The sequence below is a fragment of the Zonotrichia albicollis genome, chromosome 2 (assembly GCF_047830755.1).
Source record: "Zonotrichia albicollis isolate bZonAlb1 chromosome 2, bZonAlb1.hap1, whole genome shotgun sequence".
Lineage (NCBI taxonomy): Eukaryota > Metazoa > Chordata > Aves > Passeriformes > Passerellidae > Zonotrichia > Zonotrichia albicollis.
The window spans coordinates 83,402,807-83,419,635 of NC_133820.1; the positions used below are offsets into that span (position 1 = coordinate 83,402,807).

The window sequence follows — 16,829 nt, forward strand, 5'->3', positions numbered from 1 at the left end:
TCTTGCTTTGTAAAAATCTTAGAGAACATTTTAAATGCATGTCAAAGACCAGCAACTGAATACTTACATAAAAATCAAAGGACACGAATGATTTATAGATATGAGAAAATAATGAATTCTGTAAAAAGAAAATATAGGAAATACAACTATTTTTGAACATCATTGAGAAAAAAAATGTGTTTTTTTTAAAATATGCCAAAGGATTGATAAGTGCATGAGAGAAATAAGACTGAATATATAAAACATGCTAGAGCTTTATGGTAATGGGAAATTGTTCTTGAAGTTAGATGATAATGCTAAGCAAATCTAAACTATGAGATCACTCATAATGTATTCACTATATTTCTTACTTAATCCACACGTAATATGCTAATCAGACAAAATGAGAACTTCTCACAAAATTCAGATTTTTCTGATAAATTCGCTTCATGTCCAATGAAAATGAGTTTAAAATAAATATTTTTAAAAACTCAGAGCTTCAAATATTTTCAAATATTTTTGCATACATTTTGTGAAGGTGTGTTTTTAAATACAATTCTATTTTCTCTGATCAATTATTCTCCTAGGAAGCAAAATCTAGCTGGGAAAAAGTGAAAGTTGTAAGCTGTCAGTCATACCTGAAATTTATTGCAATAAAAATATAAAATCCCACAAAATCACAGATAGCAATTTAACTCTTCAGTATACAAAGATCTATAGCATAAAATATTCTTGATTTCTATGTCACTAAGATGTAATAATAAATGTGTCATTGACATTTGGCATAATGCCAGACACATGGCACTTTTAAAATCACCTTTTTTTTTTTTTTCAGCAATTATTTCCACTCTATGAACTATGCTAAGTTTGCCCATCAACATCTACTTTAAATCTTTGGACCACATCAGTAAATATAGATTATTCTGTGGTAAAACAGATTAACTCTGCCTAGCTGTTGCCAGAATATTTAGCAGAAATCAAGTGCCTATAGAATAAGTGAACTCATGATGTGGGGTCTCCATTTCATTTAATGTTGGAAAGTCATTATTCATTGTAATTCAAATGCTTAGTATTACACTGCTAATCCATAAAATCTGAGGACCAAAATTAAGTTGGGAAAATATCTCAGAGCAACTGTATGAGACCAGATTGGAACACAAATGTTTTTCTCCTGTGTAAATAGAATAAATAAAATGAGTTTGTTTGCATTCTATGGACCACAGATGACAATATAGAAATTACTGTATAGAAATGTCTACTTCTCAGTTAACAAAGGAAGTTTTTACTATTGTGACACAGTCTTTTATTTTAGATCTGCCTAGTATTTTATGGGTAGAACTTTTCAGCTCATTTCTTCTTAATATGATGTATCTACTGACCGCATGACAATGAAGGAAAGACAGAGTCAAGTTTGCTCTGCCCGTCCTTGATTAAGAGACAGTAATACAGTAATTATTCAGTTCCTGATTCCTTGCAACATGGTCTACAAGTCTGTCTTTATTTTATTACTTTTTGTCCGGAGACATTCATGAGTCCTTAAAATTCTTTCCTCATTTTAAAGAAATATTCAAACACTGGCTATTTAATATTATTACAATAATATAGATAGCATATATAATACAATTCCTTACTTCTGTTGCATTAAACAAAGCACAAATGTGGGGCATTCAAATTGGTTAATTTGTAACTTGTAGCTCCACAGTGGAATAAAGACAACATGTACACCTAATCAGAGCACTTTCTGTAAAAATATCCTTTGAGAAATGGCTTAGCGAAGTAGCATGTTGTTTTAAATGAAACCTAAACTAAGAAAGAAGTTGCAAATTGTGTCAGCTTTCCAAAGTTACCTGTTTGTCACATTAACAAAAGGATATTTCCTGTTTCCTTTCATCCCCACCCTGTATTGAATTCAACACAGTGTAACATATCACAGAAAAAAAATATAAACTATACTACTTTTTCTGCATTTCTATTTCTTTTTATATTCGATATTTTTTAAAGTAATAAATCATCTTAGTCTGTTCTGGTTATCATTAACCTTTTTATTTTCCCACAAACAATAATTCAACATTTCAACAATTTCAAACAATATTTCCTTTTAGCAAATGCACATATTTAGATTCAAATTTTATTTTCAGAAATGAGAAATAGTATTTTGAAAAAAATTTTGGGGGGTACTATTTGCATGTCTTTTACTGGAAAAAAAGTGATTAAATGGCTTTGCTTGTCATGACTAAGCGAGTCAGAACCTCTCTAAAATTCTAAGAACAGCTCTACCCAAAGAGATATCTTTCACCCTAAAAAGACACTTTCAGTTTTTCCTATAGACTCAGGATTTGTCTTCAACTATGATGAATGAAAGCACTCTATGTGCAATCACTTATTTCCTAGTCAGGTTAACAGAATGAATATTGTCTATCATCATGAAAACATATAATTTTCTTTAGTTTAGTTGTTTAAGTATAATGCAAGAATGGTTATTATGAGAATTCAAATGCATGTAAATGATAATATATTTAGATTTAGCTAACTAGCCATAGCACTTCAATATCCATTGCCTGCTCTTTTTTATGTTCTCAACTTTTTAGTGGTTCCATTCTTGAAGCATCTACCTTTATTACAGAGGAGGAAAGGAGATGAGCCACTTCAGTGAAAATTATTGGAATTTATTTTGAAATCTAGCCAATGTAGTTAAAGCTGATAGACATTGCACTGAATCCAGTCTGTTGAAGGCATTTGACAGCAGAGAGAGAGGGATGGAGACCAGAAGCAGTTAGCCAGAAAAATAGAAGGAAGTGTACCTTGCTCATTTGTGACAGCTGGATGTGTAAGCCTGTATCTGTCAAAGCCTTAATGAAACCTAGACTAATAGCCAAAAAGTTCAAAGCAGAAAGATGCCCTGCTAAATGAAAGGTCAGCCTTATCTCACACAGCAATTTAAGCTAATTAAATATAAGCTAGTAGTTCTAGGTTCACTTTATAGCTAATGGAAAGAATTTGGTGTATCTATTTTATGATGAGAAGATTTCTTATTGGCTTTCATCTCCTTATTAATTTCTTTTATGGAATACCTTTACTGCTTAAATTTGAAAATTAACTTTACGCCCTAAATTATACAGCATAAACATTAGCCATGATGATTGAAAAAAAAAATCCTATCCAGATCTAAAAGAAAGGTTGATTTCTCTTTAGTAAGACTTAGCTTCCCAAGTTGATTGTGCATGGAGCTTGAAATTCTATGCAAAAAATGAAATAGAATTGAAAACCATAGCTGAGTCATTTAGTATGTCATGAATCTGTAACTTATAGAACGAGATTTCTCCTGAAGAGGTTCTTTGGAGAAGAGCATGAACCCATAGAAACTACTACAATGTTACCTGATTTGCAGTGTTGATCTTGGCAGGACCAGTGAGTAACAACTCTTCAGGTTTATTAAACTTAACCAAAACAAACACCCAAATAACACCCCCTGAGTCCCCCCCAGAATCTTTATTCTCTTTTTCTGAAGTAAAAGTGTTTCCTTAAAGGAGTTCCAATCCTAACCTGAGTGTAAAGTGTATACTTCACAAAGCTGCCCACTGTTTCTCCACTAGATAGAGGCAGACAGTGTGAAATCTTTAGCAATAGTTATTGCAAAGAATCACAGAGTCATGGAATAATTTACCCTGGAAAGGACCCTAAATATCTTTCAGTCATCAAAATATATTTGTTTTCTCCTTTTACCACCTGTAATGTTCCACCCTATGAAGTAAATTATTCTTTTAAAGAAACAATCAAAAAAATCTTTATTTCATGAACAACTTCACAGCCAGTTACTGAACAGAACTTGAGAAAGTTGAAGAGTTTCTGCTATTTCTGCTGCTTTTCCTTGGTATTAAGGCATTTCCTCTTTATTTAACCTTGGCATTGGCAAATATTGTTGTCTGGAATAAATTTAGGTAATACAAACCTCTGAAATATATCTGAATTATTTGACCATTCCACAATTAGTAAAAAGGCAATAGATACAGATGCTATTCTGTCCGGTTTATCTTGGCTGTTTGAGGGGCCTGGAAAGGCCCGGGGTGGCCTTGGGGCAGCCCGCGTATCGAAGGACGAGAAGAGGCTTCAGTTCTTCTTTCGGTTTTTATGTTTATTAATTGTTTATCTAAAAGATGTTCTTTCAGCCGAACAAAGATCTGCTCAGCAGTCAGCCGTGGGCACACTGTCTGCCCTCCCGGGCAGCCACGTATCTTTATACCCATTGTTACGTGTACAATATTTATCATTTTTCCCCAATACCATCTATTCTTATAACTCGGTGCACTCTCAGTAATAACCAATCCAAAGGTGCCACCGTGGCCAAAGAAGATGGAGGAGAAGAGGAAGAAGAAGGAGGACAGGACACACCCCAATTCCTCCATCTTACTCCTCTAAACCCCCCTGTACATAAATCCTAAACCCTGTGTCTCACCCTCTAATTAGCTAATCTTTTCGCCCTTCACCCCGGTGAGGCCCTCTTATCTTCATAAAGGTGTCGTCTCCCGTGTAGGGTCAAAGTCCTGCCACCAGACACTTCTGGCAACATTCCAGGACTCCCGGGCCCCCCAAGGGTGGTCTCGGGGGCCCGGCATCCCAGGACTCAGATCCTGAGATCCCACACTATTCCTCTGGATCCTTCTGGAGATTCACTGAGACATACATGATATTTGAGAAGAAACTGCTCCACCAGATATCTTAGTGAAAAGTTTTCTGAGATTTACATGAAAGATTGGAGTTTACATGTGAGGTATGATTACACAGTCTTAATACTTGGATTCTCTTGCCCATAAACCCTAAAAGGTCACAGAAATAGAGCAGTGCTCATCTCTTAGCCTGTTTCCCATGGAAGATATATGAGAGCAGCCAAATTAGACTGACAGGCTCAATACAGTCAGTAGTTTATAGTATTACACTGAAATTTTTAGATAAAATTGTTGTAATTACTATAATGAAGTCTTTCTGGGTACTGAGTTCCAAAAAGATTTTTTTAAATTCTCAGATAATTCAATAAATATTGCCAACAAGTAAGAGTGTCTTTGGGTTTACAGTATTTATGGTATACAAACAACTTGTCAAACTTCTGCTGTTTTGCTGTTTATATTTAAGGCCACCAGTAAGAGCTATAGTATCAGCACCTTCATTCCAATGGAAACATTGCCATTCCTGGCTGTGTTTGACTTCTAAGACTAACTTGTTCACCCTAAACAAAATCTGGAGTAATACAAATATACCTGCTCAGCCGTTGTAAAGCAAAATTAACAGCTTACATACCTTCTAGTAGTTAATAATTCTGAAGTCTACTTTGATTAAGATGCTATTAGCAAATCTAGCTGCTATAAGGAAAAAAAAAATTCTAGATGCTATTAGCAAAAAATAAAAAGGAGGAAAATAGTTAGTGAACACATGGCAGCAAAGTCTCTAACTGGGCCATGTGGTTTAAATAAAAGTCAGTTGTTCAACTGTTCCTTTTCACATTTTGTTAACAAAGTGTTTCACATGAGAAACAATATGTTCGTATTTTACATTAGTTCAGGGTTCTGACTGCCCTCCTCCAAGGAACCAAACTCCTGGGTTGTTCCCTCAAGTCCAGGCTGGAAGCCTGAGAATTTCTCTCTGGTATTTTGTGTACACCTGTCAAAAGCTGAAAAAAAAGAGCTTCAGAATGATCCCACTCAAGCTCTGTGGACAGCTAAAAACCTGACCAAGCATTCCATTGGAGGTAGAGACAGATGAGTCTGCTGTTCTACACAGGAAAATCAGTAGGAGATTCAGCCAGAGACTCTGAGGCCATGAGAGACACTGAACATGCATAAGTTGAACTGATAGTTGTACAGCCTTGAGCATAAACAGGAGAGAGGAATTTGTTTTCTGTCAGAATTGTATTCTTCGGGAGTAGCATAGAGAACTTCTGGTTTTCAGAAGAGAATAACGTTCTTTTTCTTCCAACTGCTGCTTCTTCTGTTTTTGATTGAAAATAAGTTATTACCTATTTTCAGAAGCAAGAACTGATTCAGGTTTTTTATGTTATGTAGTGGTTCTCTTGAACAAAATGATAGCAAAGCTCTTATGAGGTTCTGTCTGTCCTTTTTCTTACAGCAAGCAATGAAATTGTGTTTAAGTGGCTTGAAGAGTCACAGAACATTTAAATGCTTCTTTTTTCTGCTCCCTGCAATTAAAATCAGAGCTTGATTATTTTATTTTTGCTATGTTTTAGTTACTTAGAATTGCTGTAATTTCTCACTTCACCCAAGTTAAACTTGAATTAAAATAGGAATTGTTTTTCTTGTTTTTAGCAGAAGTAAAGCAGTTCATTTTTTATTCAGGATTTTGTGCCTTGACCATTTTTTCCAGTCTGTTGTGCTCAAGGTGTTCTTACACCCTTTTCCATGCCCACTATTGTGTGCAATTAACTGAATTTGGACATGTGATGTTAAATCACCCTTTTATTTGGTTTGAAGTTGTTTGAGTTTTAAAGAGATGTATCTTAAAAATAATGAATACTCTGTTTCTCTTGATACATTTGTTAACAATGTAATAGCTTAACTAGGAAATATAAGGATTATAACTCCCTGCAGTTCTCTTTTTATAATTTGTGAAGCAAGGTTAAAAGATTTCAAACCACTTATTCAGAGTGTTTGCAGAAAGCCATTTTCATATTTTAAAGCATATTATCTTGCATATTTTGTGAATAACCATTCCTAGCATTCAATTCAAGCACTATGTTTAAACCTAACAGGAAAAAAATTGTCAGTAGTTTAGGAAAATAGGCTGTGCAACTCAGACCAGGGAATATCCCAGTGAGAGTTTTTATGTATTGGCTTTTTTATATCTGCTTTTCACAGCCATTGCAACACTTGAAAAATAATCTCTAGGACACAAATATGTCTCAGCTTGGTCAGTGAAGAGAAGAATGGCCTAGGACTTGATTCAACAAAATATCTGCTGCTCTTCTCAGAGGTATGTTCTAACATCCTTCTTACTATATACACACCAGATAAAATGGAAATAAAAACATATTTACATCACCCTTTGAAACATTATCTGGCTACATCAAAACATATCTTTATCATACTGAGGGCAGAACATACTTGAAAGACTCAGTACCTCTCAGAAAATAACAGTCCAGAATAGATGTTTTTGTCTATTGTGCCCTCTTTTCCATACTCATACTTCGCAAGGGTTGAAAACACAAGCAGCGGCTCCTTTCTTAGGTCTGTAAATGAGCTGATAGAACAGAATCAGTAACTCTCCTCCAACCTTCTATTCGACAATTATTGCATCATCTGTTTGTTTGAACTTGACTCTTATTAGCTGCACTTGATGGTCTCTGGATCCTGTACTGGGAGGATTTATATACTTGAACATCTGCATTGAAATGCATCGAAATTCACCATTTGAATTTACATATTCCTTGGAGCTCCAGCCAATGCAGCCTTTTTTTTCTCTGGTTACTGATACTATTTTACATTTGCGTATGCATACCAATGTGGACATTAAAACACAACTGATAAATCTTTCCTTATAAGTACCTATTTTTTTTTCCTCTAATTGAAAAAGAAATCTAGGAAGTTTAGCTCAGGTGCAGAGATCTTCATTACAAACAAATTAGTATGTACAGTGTGGAATCACACTTACTGGTCAAGTTAACATTCCCCTGAAGAAATTACTCACTTCACTACCACCAGCGTCTAAAGACATTCAATTGATGGAGTGTCAGCAGTAAAATTGTCAGCTGTAACCAATATTTTCCAGGTTCTGAATATGTTTAGTCTCTTTTAGTCATAAGACATCATGAAGTGGGTGATTAGAGATAAGTGTGTATTTATATGGTTCAGATACGCTCTTGTAATGTCCAGTTTGCTAAGGCCACAGGTTTTCCTAAGTGGAATATGTGTTCTCTCATTTTGGGTCCATCATGTCTTCTAATGGCCAAGGACTTAGGATCCTTACACTTTTTACCTTCACCATTTCACATAAAAGCAGGTTTCATTGTAAAAGAATGTCTTTAATTTTTTTATTATAATAATTCCACCTGCTTTCATAGTTTTTTGTTTTAATTTCCCTGATGTCATGCATTGGAACATTAAAAGATAGTCCATATTTGCCCTCTTTTTAATTCACGATTTTATAAAAGTCTCTCAGAACATGAACTGCATACTATACTTGAGATGGAGCTCTTTCATTCATTTCTGCAGTAAAAATTAATCAAAAATAAGAGAACAGCAAAAAGTAATCAAGTTCAGTTTTTCATTAAAATAGTCTTCTTTTTTTTTAAGAAATAATTGCTCATTTAATTTTATTAAGAATACATGTATTAGTTTTTCAGCATGTTTTTAATCAACAGTCAAGAACACTCAGAATTTTTAAGGCATCCTGTAACAACTCACTTCCAGCTCTTACAACCTGTGCGTACCAAGGTTGAAGAAACTAAAGAGCTGTGATTGGAGTGCTTAGAAGACAGAAAAATCTCAAACTCTTAAAACAACACTTTACTAGATTGACATTAATTAACATCACATGTTGATAATAATTAGTTATTGCACATTGTTAATCATTATCACTGCACACTGAAAGCAGTTCTCCCTTAACAACCGTACTGCACCAGATGTGAATACGCAAAATCACAAGGACGATGCTGTGCAGTCAGCACTAATGGCTGCAGACTGTGATGTTCATATTCACTGACTCAATGTGTGCTCACCTGGGCTCCTCTCCCTGCTTCCACCTCCCCATACCCTAATTCTCCTATGCACCCGTGCTTGGCTACTTCTAGTTTTTTAAGGCAAAACCTTATCCAGCTCTACAGCATGCACACAAAACCTCAAGAGGTCTTTAGTCCAACCTCCTCCTGAACGAAGGGTCAGACTGAATTTGCAGCAGAATGTTCTTGCAAACCTTTGATGCAGAACAACATCCCTGGGCAATCTGCACCACTGCTCAACCAAGGGGAAAAACTCTTGACCAGAATGAAGCTGTTTGGGTTTCCAGAGCCTCGCTGCTTTCAGCCTCTGCTCACACTGGCAAGACAGTGAGAAAATTACCCAGGGTAATGAGCTACTTGCTGCCAAGTTCACAGTGCCAGCTCCCATAACAAACTGGCAACACAAGGCATGGCTGGGACTTGCATTGTCAGGCATGGGCACTACAAGGCCTGTGGGCTGTCACTAGCAGCGATAGCATTGAGTTTTTGGGCTGCTGGGTATAGAAAAGTGTCTCCAATAATGCAATTGTGGTTAATATTTTAGTATAAAACGAATATATAATATTCACTGAATATAAAATCTGCTCACTCAGCTTAATTTTTCATGGGTAAAAGCAGGCCTCCATAACTGGAGGCCCGCTTTATGCATTAAAGATACGCTTTACCCAAATATATTATAAATAAATATATTTATAATGTTGAAAGTTTTTAATCTATTTAACTTCTTTTCAAAGTGGTTTGAAAATACAAGGCACAGTGCAAGCATCAACTCAGAATCTTATGGAATGAAGTCACTGGTGGCATGCTATTGTAAATAATAATCCTTACTTAGCTATAACTTCATAATAAATAAATCTCTGCAAACTTCAGATATTTTCTATAAATGCAAACATACTGTAGGAACCTGGTGGAGCGTAGCTGTATGTATAACTACTTCAAACCCTCAAGTTTGTTATGCTTTAAATAACGATCTCTGAAAGTGTTAATTAATGTTAGTTTAATATTAGTTCTTATTATAAGTTCCTCCACATACAAAATAATTTTACTCATGACTTAATTATTACAATTCCTAATTATTTTGCATTTATTATAGAAGAGCTTATTTTTGTAAGAACTTCTTTAGTTTCTTGCTTATCTCTGAGTTTTTTGTACAATTTTAAGTTATGTGTTTCTCCTGGGTCTTCACACCTTCCCCTCTTATATCTCACTATATCTGCATAGTTCCTTTGGTGATTAATTACATTTTTATATTTCTCTAAGGTTTTTATTTTGTAATCAGCTTTGGAAGAAGAAAAAAATTAACATATTAGCTGCACCAGACATTTATGCTTGCATGTGTCTATTAATGAAAGAAACTAAAATCCAGAGTTTCTTTCATCTCTTATCATGATGATTGTTTCTAATTACACTGAAACATAAAACAAGAATTTGATTGGGTTTTTCAGGAAAAGGAAAGAGTGACACACGCATTTTAAATCTCTGATACTTAATCTTTTATTGCCTTTTATCTGTGAGTCCTTATTGCTATCCATCTCAATATTGCAATTCAGAAAACATAGAGGCTAATGTCAATGATGAAATTCCAAGTGATCAAGGCACCTAATTTTTTCTCCCAATATATTTTTTATTATGTCTCTCCAAGATTTTTCTTTAGATTTAATATTTTTTTATATTTACATATTATTTATTCTTTCACATACTTCAATTTTATAATTTTATTCTGTAAGTGAATAACATCATATAAGAAAAAGCAGGAGTATCAGTATATTATTTCTGGTATTAGAATAACATATCCAGAACAGAATTACAGTGGGAGATCAGATGAAATCCATTGTGTTTAGGAAGTGACTTCTTTTTGGTAAAAAAAATAAAAAATACCCAGCAAAAAAAATCAATCTTTCTACCACATTTGATTATCCCTTTGTTTCCTGAAATAGACACTGTTGTATGGATTAAGGTTTGAAAAGAAATTCTAGGATGAAAGTATTACATAAACCATAATCAGAGTGTGTTTCTGTGCCTCACGCTGTGTTGGCATATCATAGTTTGTATCAATTCTAGGTTAACTTTGATTAATTTAACATTTTCTTTATATTACTTTGATAACTTTAACATTTTCTTACATTTAAGTTACATTAAAAGGCACAGGTATTCTTACCATTGTGTACTAGTTTCAAAATGCAAATTACTATGGTGTATTAGTATTAGCATAGCATTTAATATACTGATAATTATTGGCTGCTGATCTGATATGCAGTCTTCTAGATGTTTGCTTCTTAACAGCTTTATTCTTTTTCTTCCAGTCATAATCCATTTGTTTATTCTCTGCAAAAATAGATTACTGGAAACAATCATACAAATCATACATAGAACTACAAAAGTTTGGAGTAGACCACACAAAAACAATTTTCTTTTTTCCTATATGGTAATAAGGCAAATGAATACAAAGATATTCCATAAAAAGTTCTCCAAAACAAAGAACATTGTTCTAGTTTTGTTGTGAATACAATTCTTTACGTGTCTAACAGACTATAGACTGTGCATTTATGCTATCAGAATGCTTAGGGCTGTACTAGCTCTAAGCTGGCAAAGTCTCCTCTTCATGACAGCAATTTCTTCTTTTAAAGATGGGCATTTCAGGCAGTACTTCCCCATCAAAAGTATTGGAGTTGTACATGGCATAGCAGGTGTCAACTTTATTCCAACTTACTGAAAGACAAAGTGATCAAATTACCTGATAACTACTTAGCATACATGAAATATTGATTTGAATATTGAGATGGTATTTTTACAAGAAGAGAAAGATCTGATCTTTAAGTGTGACTCTGAAGATATTAAAAACTTAATTTTTTCCCTCTGTGCAGCACAAAGGAATCTGTCATATGACTTTGCCTACTATCAAGGAGTTACTCAAGACCAGGTATCCCACAAAAACTCACTACCTCATCACATTAGACCTAAAGGCAAAGTTCAAAATTAAGCCTCAACATAGGGACAACAATATCACACTTTCACTTTCACCAGCAAACTGCATTGTTTACCCTAATTTGTGTAGCTTCACCAGAAGGTGTAAGTGCACAACTAATTAGATTGCAGTAATCGTTGTAATAATATTCTGAGAGGAGGGATCTGTGGATCAAAGCCCAGGAAAAATACAGGTTATGTTGTCAAGGTGAATTTGCACTAATTGTCTTTTTGGCATTGGGTTCTGAGGTGAAGTGACCCTTCATAAATAAAGGAAAGCTGCAGGCCTCCACCCTCAAATGCTGCTTCAGTCTGTGAATATTAATCTTTCCTTAGTACCTATACAGATGAGAAGAGCAGAGTTGTATAAGAATTTTCATTATTTGGCATTTCCTCTTGACTTGCTAAGGCACTGAATTATTCAGCAATTGTTATAATAATTAATGCTTAAAAAGAAACCCAACTAGTTTTCTCCACTCAGTGCATAGAGAATTTGAGTTCAGAATCTGAGTTTAGAAATTTCATTTCCCAGGTATGTGGCAAATATCAGGCGTGTCAGTAATGTGCTTGATGCACTTAAATCATTACTTCTCTCAATTGCTTCCTTCTATTGCAAAAAAAATGCCATTCTTGTAATATATTTCCTTATTATTTCTTTGATCAATTATGCTCTCAGCTCTGACTTTGATAACATATAGCAGGTGTTGTGGCTTTTAGTGCACTGTGATACTGTCAGACTGGAAAGAATCTAGCATAAAGCAGCACATTTACCTTTATTTAGTAGAGTTGGTACACTACCCTTTAGTGCCTACTTCATTTTTTGTAGTTATGTGAAGATATAATGGGAAATTCAGGTGTGTTATACTTGCGATCAATGTTTCAGGAGGTAAGAGTTGGGTCTACATATGAATAACCCAGGAAAATTACTGAAAGATATGCTGGAAAAGATGATCTGAAAATATTTAGTAGGAAAGAAAAATGTCAGATATTAAAATAAAAATCCCCAAAGCAACACAAACAGAAAAGCCTGAACAAAAGCAGATAAATAAATAAGACTTCTTTGTACAAGATATATAGACAATTGAAGGTACAGTATCACAGATCTGAAATAAGGACTGTGAAGATTTGAATTGTGTTTCAGTGGCAATATTTTTGCAAAATGCAGGAAAAATGGAAAAAAAGCCAATCATGCTATTATCTTACTTGTGTGAACCGGGAATCAGAGCAGTATTTTATTTATGTTATTTATATTTATTTCCCTTCTGCATTTGTTCTGGTTTTGTTCTTGTAATCCGTCTCAGATATATTTCAATAAAAATAATGATGCCTCTGGTTTGTGTTCAGGTGCTGTTAAGACTTCCACAGTAGCCTTGGTTTTCTATAGTTTTTAAGATACTCCAAACATATTACTAGTGAAACAAAGGACAAATTATAGCAGATGAACACAATGAAATAGTGAGGTAATAAGGATGTTCGTAATGAAAATAACTCTTAAAAATTTTAATATAAGTCTGACAATGACCAAAATCAGATACCACGGGAGACGTGAAGGAAGCCTTGCAGCAAGTGCAGTGACCTCAGCTGTTCCCCTTAACAACAGAGAATCAGGATCAATCCTTGGACATGAATCCAAGGACTGTGGGCTGGCCTGAATCCAGGCTGCTTAGTAGCAGTTGCATCAGGAAGAAAACAGTACATTCATGATTTGTACCCTGCAATGGGTCCCCTGCGATGCCTCTGCAAGGCTGGTTTGTATCTTTTTCTTTTCACAACAAATGGGGTACAATGAAAGGGCTATGCTGCACACTACCAAAGTGCAGTTTTTTACCAGATTTTGAGAGCCAGAGATTCAGTCTGGAGTTGTAGCAAGGTGGAGCAGGGGGAGCAAAACTTCAGGCAGTCTTATGGTTTTGCTGTCCTTTATGAGTACTCCTTTGAGATAATTGTCTTTAGAATGAAATAGAATATTTCCCTGGGAGAACCTAGACTCACTGGGATTAACTGTTGAATGAGGCCAGCAAAGGAAGATCCAAATCCTTATCTTGTTTCCTTGCTCGCTGTTTTTTTAGCAATATAGATGTACTTGTGATATTTATTTACTTTCCTCCTATGGAATGTGGTGGGTTCACCTGGGCCAGCTGCCAGTCCCACAGGGCAGGGGAAAAATGGGTTTTTAAATCCCCTGGGTTGACATAAAGGCAGGGAGATCACTTATCATAGCAGCTCCAAAATCACTGACAATCTGTATTCCACTCAAAATTCTCTGTGCATTCAGAAAGGATGCACTTTCCCCATGATTTATCAATTGGCATTAAAAACCATTGGTTATGTCCTCAGAAGTTCTAATAGAACATGAGACTGAACTCAGGTTTTATCTAGTCTTATCTGTGCAGGATGGCTCTAAGGCATATCTTAGCAACTGGCTCCTCAAACAGTCCACACAGCAATATTTGAATTCCCATTTCTCCAGTACCACAGTACAACATTTATGTGTATTTGTACTCTTGCCATGCCAGTAGCAAATATTATCTTAGCATGCTGCATTTCACCTCATAAGGGAATAAGAAAATTTATGATGTTCCTTTATTACAAAGAGAAGAACTCCAGGGCTCAATTAGTCCAAGAGCCAAAGTGAATTCTGTGCATTCAAATCAGAAAATTGGAAAGAATTATTGGTTGTTGTAATTTTGATGTATTCTCAGCCTGGGTAGAGATTCAGCAGGAATGAACAATCCAAACTTGTCTCTCACACCTGAGTACTGAGTTATGTATATGACAAACCCTAATGGGGGATTTCTGAAGGATGGCAAGTCCTGCTTTATAAGGGAGGCTGTAAGTAGGTTTATTATCATAACATGTGAATTATTATTGTTTGTTCTCTGACTGTGGCTGAAAAAAAAGACAATTTTTAGTCTCATATTTTCTAACTGAAAAGGTTAAAAAATTGGTGTCTTGAAAAAAATTACGTACAATTGCAGCTCTTTTATTGTTTTTTGAGCATTTTTTAATTGTTCTTTTTGGCATAAGGAATATTTCAAACTTTGTAATTTTATAGCAATTTTAAAATTTTATCATTGAAATGAATCTGTTTAGGCTGATAGACCAGAAATATTTAATTAAGTTTGGACAAATATTCATATGATTTATACTGCATACTTGGTTCTTCCTACAGTGTATTGTTACAACATTGCAATGCTTAATCTTTGTTAAATTTAAGGCCCTGTGGAGGTGCATTATTTTGAAGGTGATTTGCAAAAAAAAAAAAAAAAAAAACAACTCATTTTATTTCATCATATTGTAGTATAAATAAAAAGCCATTAACTTTCAAGACATTTTTTTCCTGCATTTAAAGATTAATTCAATCAAATTAGCTGTCCAGAATATATTATTCTCAGATTATCTGGGGGTAGAGAGGTGGTAAGAAAAGCTTTATTTACTTTACTTTTACATTTTCTTTTTTCCTTAGATTTTCCTTCTTTGTGTGATTGAAAAGGCATTGTTGGTTGTACGTCAAAGAACAAATTAAAGAGACTTTCATTATCAAAACAATGAAGTTACATACCTGTTAGTGAACAGTAGCTTTTGATAGCTTTACAGAATTACTTTGTTCTTTTTCTAGAACAAAACCAAAACTTTTTGTTGTTTTACCCTTTTTAAAACCTTTTTATATACTGTCACATCATGTTTAGGTTGCTTTAACTCATCAAAAACTCTGAAATTACTTTCTAGATTCTGTTTTCAATAGTAACTCAAGCTAAGGAGTAGAAGCATTTTAAATGATGCTTAGCTTGTCCATCTGACCATAGTCTGATTCAAATCTGTGTTGGGCCATTTTTAGGACACACTGTCCTTATGATATCCTCTCTCCCTCCACCTGTTCTACACTAAGCTCCAAAGCAGTCTCAGAGGATAAATCTTTCCTGAAGTGCAGCTTCTTTTATAGACACAAGACAAGTCCTGGTGAGTTTACTCAGAGCCTGTGCCAGAGTCTGGTACTTTACTCCTCCTATTTTAAATCTGGCTGACTCAGGGAAGCATTTACCCCACCAGCTGATCCAGTCAGCTGTTGAGAGTGGTTTACCTACAGCAGAAATGACCCTCTGGTCCCCTTTGTGCTGAGATTAAGTCATCTTCTTTGCACTGCTGTTTAAGATGAACAGGCATATCAACACCCTTGCCCACATGAACCTTCTTCCTCTGTTGAGTTTTCCTCAGTGAATCCCATTCCAACCGTAGGGGTTTAGTCAGTAACAACCTGCTATTGATGTTGAAAATTCACCTGCCCTTTTTCTGTTCCCTCTTCCCTTCCCCTCACTGGGACTCATTTTTCCTTATCCTTGCTGTGTTTTTATATTTGGCTTTATAATTGCTCTGTAATACAGTAAAACATTTTTCATAAGTGTATGAAGATTCAAAATCACCAGATAGTTCAGAAAAGGGCCTCAATCTGCTTTTCTAGGCCAATAATTTTAGAAAAATTTTTTTTTCCTTGACTCACAACTTTTTTCAGGATTATATTGATCTTTCAATTTCCTGATTAAAAACCAATTTGGAATATATTTATATTTTAATGGTGAACAAGCAAAAATATATAATGGTATAATCATGTACCTCAAGTATGATTTTTTACTTGTCATTCTGTAGCACAGTATCCACTCTAATTAAATAATTTCTTAATTTCTGCACTTAACTAATACCCTAAAATTAAGATAATTTTTTCATATTTAAATTCAATAATAATTTTATATTTAACATTATTTGCCTAACTTAAAATAAAAATACCTAGGTTAAATTCTGTTGTCTTAATTCTAGACTATATTTTATTTAAATCACAAAACTGTTCCAATGCCCTGAGGCACACATTTATTTAGATAATCTCCAGAGATTCTTTCAAACCCTAACCATTCTCTGATTATAGGATTTTTTTTTTAAATAAAAATGCTTTTCCAGTGATTCTGAATAACTTTTATTTTTGTTGCTCCATTTTTCATTATCTGAAATGAAAATGTTATTCAAAGATAATTCATGATTATTCCATTTAATTGGAATTATATAGTATAGGAGGTATAGACCACCCTCATCACTTGACTGTGAAAGTACATCCTGCACTATGTAAAGCAGTAAAACACATCTGTTAGACAGGGCTCATTCTTACACTCAATCA

The 16,829-nt window shown here is 34.6% G+C and overlaps 1 long non-coding RNA gene across 1 annotated transcript in view; it reads left to right on the forward strand.

The window, feature by feature from the left end:
• The window catches only part of LOC113460040 (uncharacterized), a 241,893-nt gene that overhangs the window by 189,177 nt on the left and 35,887 nt on the right, over positions 1-16,829 (forward strand). Inside the window, exon 6 of the long non-coding RNA XR_012579067.1 lies at positions 6,843-6,957. This is a non-coding gene — a long non-coding RNA (uncharacterized LOC113460040). The remainder of the gene's footprint in view (positions 1-6,842; positions 6,958-16,829) is intronic.